Here is an 11,501-nt window from a genome sequence, read left to right on the forward strand (position 1 = left end):
ACTGCAGAGTTACTGTCCTGTAGCTGAGTTGGACTGCAGAGTTACTGTCCTGTTGCTGAGGTGGACTGCAGAGTTACTGTCATGTTGCTGAGTTGGACTGCAGAGTTACTGTCCTGTTGCTGAGTTGGACTGCAGAGTTGCTGTCCTGTTGCTGAGTTGGACTGCAGAGTTACTGTCCTGTTACTGAGTTGGACTGCAGAGTTACTGTCCTGTTGCTGAGTTGGACTGCAGAGTTACTGTCCTGTTGCTGAGTTGGACTGCAGAGTTACTGTCCTGTTGCTTAGTTACTGTCATGTTGCTGAGTTGGACTGCAGAGTTACTGTCCTGTTGCTGAGTTGGACTGCAGAGTTACTGTCCTGTTGCTGAGTTGGACTGCAGAGTTACTGTCCTGTTGCTGAGTTGGACTGCAGAGTTACTGTCCTGTTGCTGAGTTGGACTGCAGAGTTACTGTCCTGTTGCTTAGTTACTGTCATGTTGCTGAGTTGGACTGCAGAGTTACTGTCTTGTTGCTGAGTTGGACTGCAGAGTTACTGTCCTGTTGCTGAGTTGGACTGCAGAGTTACTGTCATGTTGCTGAGTTACTGTCATGTTACTGAGTTGGACTGCAGAGTTACTGTCCTGTTGCTTAGTTACTGTCATGTTACTGAGTTGGACTGCAGAGTTACTGTCATGTTACTGAGTTGGACTGCAGAGTTACTGTCCTGTTACTGAGTTGGACTGCAGAGTTACTGTCATGTTACTGAGTTGGACTGCAGAGTGTCACGGTTTCGGCCGAGGCTGCTCCTCCTCCTTGTTCGGGCAGGCTTCGGCGGTCGTCGTCCCCGAGTACTAGCTGCCACCGTTCGATGTTTCATGTTTGTTTGGTTTTGTCTGTTTGTAACACCTGTCCCTTGTTAGTGTTTGATTGTGTTCCCTATTTAAGTTTCGTAATTGGGTCAGGTGTTATGTGTGATTGTTTGTGTCAGCTGTTCATGTTGATGGTGTTTTTGCTCTCATTCTGTTTATTTTGAGAGTCCGCACTGCGTGCGCCTTTTCTTGTTTTTACGCACTGTGTTGTGTGCGTTTTGTCGCTCTTGCCTCCCGGTTGGGTTGGCTATTTCTCCTGTTTGGAGTTGTTTTTTCATCACTAAAGACTGTTGACGAACACTTTTGTGCCTGCGCTTGATTCCCTGCACCACATCCACACTCAGCGTTCTGACACAGAGTTACTGTCCTGTTGCTTAGTTACTGTCATGTTGCTGAGTTGGACTGCAGATTTACTGTCCTGTTGCTTAGTTACTGTCATGTTGCTGAGTTGGACTGCAGAGTTACTGTCCTGTTGCTTAGTTACTGTCCTGTTGCTGAGTTGGACTGCAGAGTTACTGTCCTGTTACTGAGTTGGACTGCAGAGTTACTGTCCTGTTGCTGAGTTGGACTGCAGAGTTACTGTCCTGTTGCTGAGTTGGACTGCAGAGTTACTGTCCTGTTGCTTAGTTACTGTCATGTTGCTGAGTTGGACTGCAGAGTTACTGTCCTGTTACTGAGTTGGACTGCAGAGTTACTGTCCTGTTGCTGAGTTGGACTGCAGAGTTACTGTCCTGTTGCTTAGTTACTGTCCTGTTGCTGAGTTGGACTGCAGAGTTACTGTCCAGTTGCTGAGTTACTGTCCTGTTGCTTAGTTACTGTCATGTTGCTGAGTTGGACTGCAGAGTTACTGTCCTGTTACTGAGTTGGACTGCAGAGTTACTGTCATGTAGCTGAGTTGGACTGCAGAGTTACTGTCCTGTTGCTGAGGTGGACTGCAGAGTTACTGTCATGTTGCTGAGTTGGACTGCAGAGTTACTGTCCTGTTGCTGAGTTGGACTGCAGAGTTGCTGTCCTGTTGCTGAGTTGGACTGCAGAGTTACTGTCCTGTTACTGAGTTGGACTGCAGAGTTACTGTCCTGTTGCTGAGTTGGACTGCAGAGTTACTGTCCTGTTGCTGAGTTGGACTGCAGAGTTACTGTCCTGTTGCTTAGTTACTGTCATGTTGCTGAGTTGGACTGCAGAGTTACTGTCCTGTTGCTGAGTTGGACTGCAGAGTTACTGTCCTGTTGCTGAGTTGGACTGCAGAGTTACTGTCCTGTTGCTGAGTTGGACTGCAGTTTTACTGTCCTGTTGCTGAGTTGGACTGCAGAGTTACTGTCCTGTTGCTTAGTTACTGTCATGTTGCTGAGTTGGACTGCAGAGTTACTGTCTTGTTGCTGAGTTGGACTGCAGAGTTACTGTCCTGTTGCTGAGTTGGACTGCAGAGTTACTGTCATGTTGCTGAGTTACTGTCATGTTACTGAGTTGGACTGCAGAGTTACTGTCCTGTTGCTTAGTTACTGTCATGTTACTGAGTTGGACTGCAGAGTTACTGTCATGTTACTGAGTTGGACTGCAGAGTTACTGTCCTGTTACTGAGTTGGACTGCAGAGTTACTGTCATGTTACTGAGTTGGACTGCAGAGTGTCACGGTTTCGGCCGAGGCTGCTCCTCCTCCTTGTTCGGGCAGGCTTCGGCGGTCGTCGTCCCCGGAGTACTAGCTGCCACCGTTCGATGTTTCATGTTTGTTTGGTTTTGTCTGTTTGTAACACCTGTCCCTTGTTAGTGTTTGATTGTGTTCCCTATTTAAGTTTCGTAATTGGGTCAGGTGTTATGTGTGATTGTTTGTGTCAGCTGTTCATGTTGATGGTGTTTTTGCTCTCATTCTGTTTATTTTGAGAGTCCGCACTGCGTGCGCCTTTTTCTTGTTTTTACGCACTGTGTTGTGTGCGTTTTGTCGCTCTTGCCTCCCGGTTGGGTTGGCTATTTCTCCTGTTTGGAGTTGTTTTTTCATCACTAAAGACTGTTGACGAACACTTTTGTGCCTGCGCTTGATTCCCTGCACCACATCCACACTCAGCGTTCTGACACAGAGTTACTGTCCTGTTGCTTAGTTACTGTCATGTTGCTGAGTTGGACTGCAGAGTTACTGTCCTGTTGCTGAGTTGGACTGCAGAGTTACTGTCCTGTTGCTTAGTTACTGTCCTGTTGCTGAGTTGGACTGCAGAGTTACTGTCCTGTTGCTTAGTTACTGTCATGTTACTGAGTTGGACTGCAGAGTTACTGTCATGTTACTGAGTTGGACTGCAGAGTTACTGTCCTGTTGCTGAGTTGGACTGCAGAGTTACTGTCCTGTTGCTGAGTTGGACTGCAGAGTTACTGTCCTGTTGCTGAGTTGGACTGCAGAGTTACTGTCCTGTTGCTTAGTTACTGTCATGTTGCTGAGTTGGACTGCAGAGTTACTGTCCTGTTGCTGAGTTGGACTGCAGAGTTACTGTCATGTTGCTGAGTTACTGTCCTGTTGCTTAGTTACTGTCATGTTACTGAGTTGGACTGCAGAGTTACTGTCCTGTTGCTGAGTTACTGTCCTGTTGCTGAGTTACTGTCCTGTTGCTGAGTTGGACTGCAGAGTTACTGTCCTGTTGCTGAGTTGGACTGCAGAGTTACTGTCCTGTTGCTTAGTTACTGTCATGTTGCTGAGTTACTGTCATGTTGCTGAGTTGGACTGCAGAGTTACTGTCCTGTTGCTGAGTTGGACTGCAGAGTTACTGTCTTGTTACTGAGTTGGACTGCAGAGTTACTGTCCTGTTGCTGAGTTGGACTGCAGAGTTACTGTCCTGTTGCTGAGTTGGACTGCAGAGTTACTGTCCTGTTGCTTAGTTACCGTCATGTTGCTGAGTTGGACTGCAGAGTTACTGTCCTGTTACTGAGTTGGACTGCAGAGTTACTGTCCTGTTACTGAGTTGGACTGCAGAGTTACTGTCCTGTTGCTTAGTTACTGTCATGTTGCTGAGTTGGACCGCAGAGTTACTGTCCTGTTGCTGAGTTGGACTGCAGAGTTACCTTCATGATGCTTAGTTGGACTTGTTGCAGAGTTACATTTTACATGACATTTTAGTCATTTAGCAGACGCTCCTATCCACTCTGTGGGTGCATACATTATCTTTTAAATGTTTCATACTGGCCCCCCGCGGGAATCGAACCCACAACCCTGGCGTTGCAAACGCCATGCTCTACCAACTGAGCTACATCCCTGCCGGCCATTCCCTCCCCTACCCTGGACGACGCTGGGCCAATTGTTCGCCGCCCCATGGGTCTCCCAGTCGCGGCCGGCTACGACAGGATTTGAACCAGGATCTCTAGTGGCACAGCTAGCACTGCGATGCAGTGCCTTAGACCACTGCGCCACTCGGGAGACTGAGTTACTGCAGAGTTACTGTCCTGTTGCTGAGTTGGACTGCAGAGTTACTGTCCTGTTGCTGAGTTGGACTTCAGAGTTACTGTCCTGTTGCTGAGTTGGACTGCAGAGTTACTGTCCTGTTGCTGAGTTGGACTGCAGAGTTACTGTCCTGTTGCTGAGTTGGACTGCAGAGTTACTGTCCTGTTGCTTAGTTACTGTCATGTTGCTGAGTTACTGTCCTGTTGCTGAGTTACTGTCCTGTTGCTGAGTTGGACTGCAGAGTTACTGTCCTGTTGCTGAGTTGGACTGCAGAGTTACTGTCCTGTTGCTGAGTTGGACTGCAGAGTTACTGTCCTGTTGCTTAGTTACTGTCATGTTGCTGAGTTACTGTCCTGTTGCTGAGTTACTGTCCTGTTGCTGAGTTGGACTGCAGAGTTACTGTCCTGTTGCTGAGTTGGACTGCAGAGTTACTGTCCTGTTGCTGAGTTGGACTGCAGAGTTACTGTCCTGTTGCTGAGTTGGACTGCAGAGTTACTGTCCTGTTGCTTAGTTACTGTCATGTTGCTGAGTTGGACTGCAGAGTTACTGTCCTGTTGCTGAGTTGGACTGCAGAGTTACTGTCCTGTTGCTTAGTTACTGTCATGTTGCTAAGTTGGACTGCAGAGTTACTGTCCTGTTGCTTAGTTACTGTCCTGTTACTGAGTTGGACTGCAGAGTTACTGTCCTGTTGCTGAGTTGGACTGCAGAGTTACTGTCCTGTTGCTTAGTTACTGTCCTGTTGCTGAGTTGGACTGCAGAGTTACTGTCCTGTTGCTGAGTTGGACTGCAGAGTTACTGTCCTGTTGCTGAGTTGGACTGCAGAGTTACTGTCCTGTTGCTGAGTTGGACTGCAGAGTTACTGTCCTGTTGCTTAGTTACTGTCATGTTGCTGAGTTGGACTGCAGAGTTACTGTCCTGTTGCTGAGTTGGACTGCAGAGTTACTGTCCTGTTGCTGAGTTGGACTGCAGAGTTACTGTCCTGTTGCTTAGTTACTGTCATGTTGCTGAGTTGGACTGCAGAGTTACTGTCCTGTTGCTTAGTTACTGTCATGTTGCTGAGTTGGACTGCAGAGTTACTGTCCTGTTGCTTAGTTACTGTCATGTTGCTGAGTTGGACTGCAGAGTTACTGTCCTGTTGCTTAGTTACTGTCATGTTGCTGAGTTGGACTGCAGAGTTACTTTCCTGTTGCTGAGTTGGACTGCAGAGTTACTGTCCTGTTGCTGAGTTGGACTGCAGAGTTACTGTCCTGTTGCTGAGTTGGACTGCAGAGTTACTGTCATGTTGCTTAGTTACTGTCATGTTGCTGAGTTGGACTGCAGAGTTACTGTCCTGTTGCTGAGTTGGACTGCAGAGTTACTGTCATGTTGCTGAGTTACTGTCATGTTACTGAGTTGGACTGCAGAGTTACTGTCCTGTTGCTGAGTTACTGTTCTGTTGCTGAGTTGGACTGCAGAGTTACTGTCCTGTTGCTGAGTTGGACTGCAGAGTTACTGTCCTGTTGCTTAGTTACTGTCATGTTGCTGAGTTACTGTCATGTTGCTGAGTTACTGTCCTGTTGCTGAGTTGGACTGCAGAGTTACTGTCCTGTTACTGAGTTGGACTGCAGAGTTACTGTCCTGTTGCTGAGTTGGACTGCAGAGTTACTGTCCTGTTGCTGAGTTGGACTGCAGAGTTACTGTCCTGTTGCTGAGTTGGACTGCAGAGTTACTGTCATGTTGCTTAGTTACTGTCATGTTGCTGAGTTGGACTGCAGAGTTACTGTCCTGTTGCTGAGTTGGACTGCAGAGTTACTGTCCTGTTGCTTAGTTACTGTCATGTTACTGAGTTGGACTGCAGAGTTACTGTCCTGTTGCTGAGTTACTGTCCTGTTGCTGAGTTGGACTGCAGAGTTACTGTCCTGTTGCTGAGTTGGACTGCAGAGTTACTGTCCTGTTGCTTAGTTACTGTCATGTTGCTGAGTTACTGTCATGTTGCTGAGTTACTCTGCAGAGTTACTGTCCTGTTACTGAGTTGGACTGCAGAGTTACTGTCCTGTTGCTGAGTTGGACTGCAGAGTTACTGTCCTGTTGCTGAGTTGGACTGCAGAGTTACTGTCCTGTTGCTTAGTTACTGTCATGTTGCTGAGTTGGACTGCAGAGTTACTGTCCTGTTACTGAGTTGGACTGCAGAGTTACTGTCCTGTTACTGAGTTGGACTGCAGAGTTACTGTCCTGTTGCTTAGTTACTGTCATGTTGCTGAGTTGGACCGCAGAGTTACTGTCCTGTTGCTGAGTTGGCCTGCAGAGTTACCTTCATGATGCTTAGTTGGACTTGTTGCAGAGTTACATTTTACATGACATTTTAGTCATTTAGCAGACGCTCCTATCCACTCTGTGGGTGCATACATTATCTTTTAAATGTTTCATACTGGCCCCCCGCGGGAATCGAACCCACAACCCTGGCGTTGCAAACGCCATGCTCTACCAACTGAGCTACATCCCTGCCGGCCATTCCCTCCCCTACCCTGGACGACGCTGGGCCAATTGTTCGCCGCCCCATGGGTCTCCCAGTCGCGGCCGGCTCGACAGGATTTGAACCAGGATCTCTAGTGGCACAGCTAGCACTGCGATGCAGTGCCTTAGACCACTGCGCCACTCGGGAGACTGAGTTACTGCAGAGTTACTGTCCTGTTGCTGAGTTGGACTGCAGAGTTACTGTCCTGTTGCTGAGTTGGACTTCAGAGTTACTGTCCTGTTGCTGAGTTGGACTGCAGAGTTACTGTCCTGTTGCTGAGTTGGACTGCAGAGTTACTGTCCTGTTGCTGAGTTGGACTGCAGAGTTACTGTCCTGTTGCTTAGTTACTGTCATGTTGCTGAGTTACTGTCCTGTTGCTGAGTTACTGTCCTGTTGCTGAGTTGGACTGCAGAGTTACTGTCCTGTTGCTGAGTTGGACTGCAGAGTTACTGTCCTGTTGCTGAGTTGGACTGCAGAGTTACTGTCCTGTTGCTTAGTTACTGTCATGTTGCTGAGTTACTGTCCTGTTGCTGAGTTACTGTCCTGTTGCTGAGTTGGACTGCAGAGTTACTGTCCTGTTGCTGAGTTGGACTGCAGAGTTACTGTCCTGTTGCTGAGTTGGACTGCAGAGTTACTGTCCTGTTGCTGAGTTGGACTGCAGAGTTACTGTCCTGTTGCTTAGTTACTGTCATGTTGCTGAGTTGGACTGCAGAATTACTGTCCTGTTGCTGAGTTGGACTGCAGAGTTACTGTCCTGTTGCTTAGTTACTGTCATGTTGCTAAGTTGGACTGCAGAGTTACTGTCCTGTTGCTTAGTTACTGTCCTGTTACTGAGTTGGACTGCAGAGTTACTGTCCTGTTGCTGAGTTGGACTGCAGAGTTACTGTCCTGTTGCTTAGTTACTGTCCTGTTGCTGAGTTGGACTGCAGAGTTACTGTCCTGTTGCTGAGTTGGACTGCAGAGTTACTGTCCTGTTGCTGAGTTGGACTGCAGAGTTACTGTCCTGTTGCTGAGTTGGACTGCAGAGTTACTGTCCTGTTGCTTAGTTACTGTCATGTTGCTGAGTTGGACTGCAGAGTTACTGTCCTGTTGCTGAGTTGGACTGCAGAGTTACTGTCCTGTTGCTGAGTTGGACTGCAGAGTTACTGTCCTGTTGCTTAGTTACTGTCATGTTGCTGAGTTGGACTGCAGAGTTACTGTCCTGTTGCTTAGTTACTGTCATGTTGCTGAGTTGGACTGCAGAGTTACTGTCCTGTTGCTTAGTTACTGTCATGTTGCTGAGTTGGACTGCAGAGTTACTGTCCTGTTGCTTAGTTACTGTCATGTTGCTGAGTTGGACTGCAGAGTTACTTTCCTGTTGCTGAGTTGGACTGCAGAGTTACTGTCCTGTTGCTGAGTTGGACTGCAGAGTTACTGTCCTGTTGCTGAGTTGGACTGCAGAGTTACTGTCATGTTGCTTAGTTACTGTCATGTTGCTGAGTTGGACTGCAGAGTTACTGTCCTGTTGCTGAGTTGGACTGCAGAGTTACTGTCATGTTGCTGAGTTACTGTCATGTTACTGAGTTGGACTGCAGAGTTACTGTCCTGTTGCTGAGTTACTGTCCTGTTGCTGAGTTGGACTGCAGAGTTACTGTCCTGTTGCTGAGTTGGACTGCAGAGTTACTGTCCTGTTGCTTAGTTACTGTCATGTTGCTGAGTTACTGTCATGTTGCTGAGTTACTGTCCTGTTGCTGAGTTGGACTGCAGAGTTACTGTCCTGTTACTGAGTTGGACTGCAGAGTTACTGTCCTGTTGCTGAGTTGGACTGCAGAGTTACTGTCCTGTTGCTGAGTTGGACTGCAGAGTTACTGTCCTGTTGCTGAGTTGGACTGCAGAGTTACTGTCATGTTGCTTAGTTACTGTCATGTTGCTGAGTTGGACTGCAGAGTTACTGTCCTGTTGCTGAGTTGGACTGCAGAGTTACTGTCCTGTTGCTTAGTTACTGTCATGTTACTGAGTTGGACTGCAGAGTTACTGTCCTGTTGCTGAGTTACTGTCCTGTTGCTGAGTTGGACTGCAGAGTTACTGTCCTGTTGCTGAGTTGGACTGCAGAGTTACTGTCCTGTTGCTTAGTTACTGTCATGTTGCTGAGTTACTGTCATGTTGCTGAGTTACTCTGCAGAGTTACTGTCCTGTTACTGAGTTGGACTGCAGAGTTACTGTCCTGTTGCTGAGTTGGACTGCAGAGTTACTGTCCTGTTGCTGAGTTGGACTGCAGAGTTACTGTCCTGTTGCTTAGTTACTGTCATGTTGCTGAGTTGGACTGCAGAGTTACTGTCCTGTTACTGAGTTGGACTGCAGAGTTACTGTCCTGTTACTGAGTTGGACTGCAGAGTTACTGTCCTGTTGCTTAGTTACTGTCATGTTGCTGAGTTGGACCGCAGAGTTACTGTCCTGTTGCTGAGTTGGCCTGCAGAGTTACCTTCATGATGCTTAGTTGGACTTGTTGCAGAGTTACATTTTACATGACATTTTAGTCATTTAGCAGACGCTCCTATCCACTCTGTGGGTGCATACATTATCTTTTAAATGTTTCATACTGGCCCCCGGAAGGAATCGAACCCACAACCCTGGCGTTGCAAACGCCATGCTCTACCAACTGAGCTACATCCCTGCCGGCCATTCCCTCCCCTACCCTGGACGACGCTGGGCCAATTGTTCGCCGCCCCATGGGTCTCCCAGTCGCGGCCGGCTACGACAGGATTTGAACCAGGATCTCTAGTGGCACAGCTAGCACTGCGATGCAGTGCCTTAGACCACTGCGCCACTCGGGAGACTGAGTTACTGCAGAGTTACTGTCCTGTTGCTGAGTTGGACTGCAGAGTTACTGTCCTGTTGCTGAGTTGGACTTCAGAGTTACTGTCCTGTTGCTGAGTTGGACTGCAGAGTTACTGTCCTGTTGCTGAGTTGGACTGCAGAGTTACTGTCCTGTTGCTGAGTTGGACTGCAGAGTTACTGTCCTGTTGCTTAGTTACTGTCATGTTGCTGAGTTACTGTCCTGTTGCTGAGTTACTGTCCTGTTGCTGAGTTGGACTGCAGAGTTACTGTCCTGTTGCTGAGTTGGACTGCAGAGTTACTGTCCTGTTGCTGAGTTGGACTGCAGAGTTACTGTCCTGTTGCTTAGTTACTGTCATGTTGCTGAGTTACTGTCCTGTTGCTGAGTTACTGTCCTGTTGCTGAGTTGGACTGCAGAGTTACTGTCCTGTTGCTGAGTTGGACTGCAGAGTTACTGTCCTGTTGCTGAGTTGGACTGCAGAGTTACTGTCCTGTTGCTGAGTTGGACTGCAGAGTTACTGTCCTGTTGCTTAGTTACTGTCATGTTGCTGAGTTGGACTGCAGAGTTACTGTCCTGTTGCTGAGTTGGACTGCAGAGTTACTGTCCTGTTGCTTAGTTACTGTCATGTTGCTGAGTTGGACTGCAGAGTTACTGTCCTGTTGCTTAGTTACTGTCCTGTTACTGAGTTGGACTGCAGAGTTACTGTCCTGTTGCTGAGTTGGACTGCAGAGTTACTGTCCTGTTGCTTAGTTACTGTCCTGTTGCTGAGTTGGACTGCAGAGTTACTGTCCTGTTGCTGAGTTGGACTGCAGAGTTACTGTCCTGTTGCTGAGTTGGACTGCAGAGTTACTGTCCTGTTGCTGAGTTGGACTGCAGAGTTACTGTCCTGTTGCTTAGTTACTGTCCTGTTGCTGAGTTGGACTGCAGAGTTACTGTCCTGTTGCTGAGTTGGACTGCAGAGTTACTGTCCTGTTGCTGAGTTGGACTGCAGAGTTACTGTCCTGTTGCTTAGTTACTGTCATGTTGCTGAGTTGGACTGCAGAGTTACTGTCCTGTTGCTTAGTTACTGTCATGTTGCTGAGTTGGACTGCAGAGTTACTGTCCTGTTGCTTAGTTACTGTCATGTTGCTGAGTTGGACTGCAGAGTTACTGTCCTGTTGCTTAGTTACTGTCATGTTGCTGAGTTGGACTGCAGAGTTACTTTCCTGTTGCTGAGTTGGACTGCAGAGTTACTGTCCTGTTGCTGAGTTGGACTGCAGAGTTACTGTCCTGTTGCTGAGTTGGACTGCAGAGTTACTGTCATGTTGCTTAGTTACTGTCATGTTGCTGAGTTGGACTGCAGAGTTACTGTCCTGTTGCTGAGTTGGACTGCAGAGTTACTGTCCTGTTGCTGAGTTGGACTGCAGAGTTACTGTCCTGTTGCTTAGTTACTGTCATGTTGCTGAGTTGGACTGCAGAGTTACTGTCCTGTTGCTTAGTTACTGTCATGTTGCTGAGTTGGACTGCAGAGTTACTGTCCTGTTGCTTAGTTACTGTCATGTTGCTGAGTTGGACTGCTGAGTTACTGTCCTGTTGCTTAGTTACTGTCATGTTGCTGAGTTGGACTGCAGAGTTACTGTCCTGTTGCTTAGTTACTGTCATGTTGCTGAGTTGGACTGCAGAGTTACTGTCCTGTTGCTGAGTTGGACTGCAGAGTTACTGTCCTGTTGCTTAGTTACTGTCCTGTTGCTGAGTTGGACTGCAGAGTTACTGTCCTGTTGCTTAGTTACTGTCCTGTTGCTGAGTTGGACTGCAGAGTTACTGTCCTGTTGCTTAGTTACTGTCCTGTTGCTTAGTTACTGTCCTGTTGCTGAGTTGGACTGCAGAGTTACTGTCCTGTTGCTTAGTTACTGTCCTGTTGCTGAGTTGGACTGCAGAGTTACTGTCCT

The sequence above is a fragment of the Coregonus clupeaformis genome, chromosome 15 (assembly GCF_020615455.1).
Source record: "Coregonus clupeaformis isolate EN_2021a chromosome 15, ASM2061545v1, whole genome shotgun sequence".
NCBI classification, from domain to species: Eukaryota; Metazoa; Chordata; class Actinopteri; order Salmoniformes; family Salmonidae; genus Coregonus; species Coregonus clupeaformis.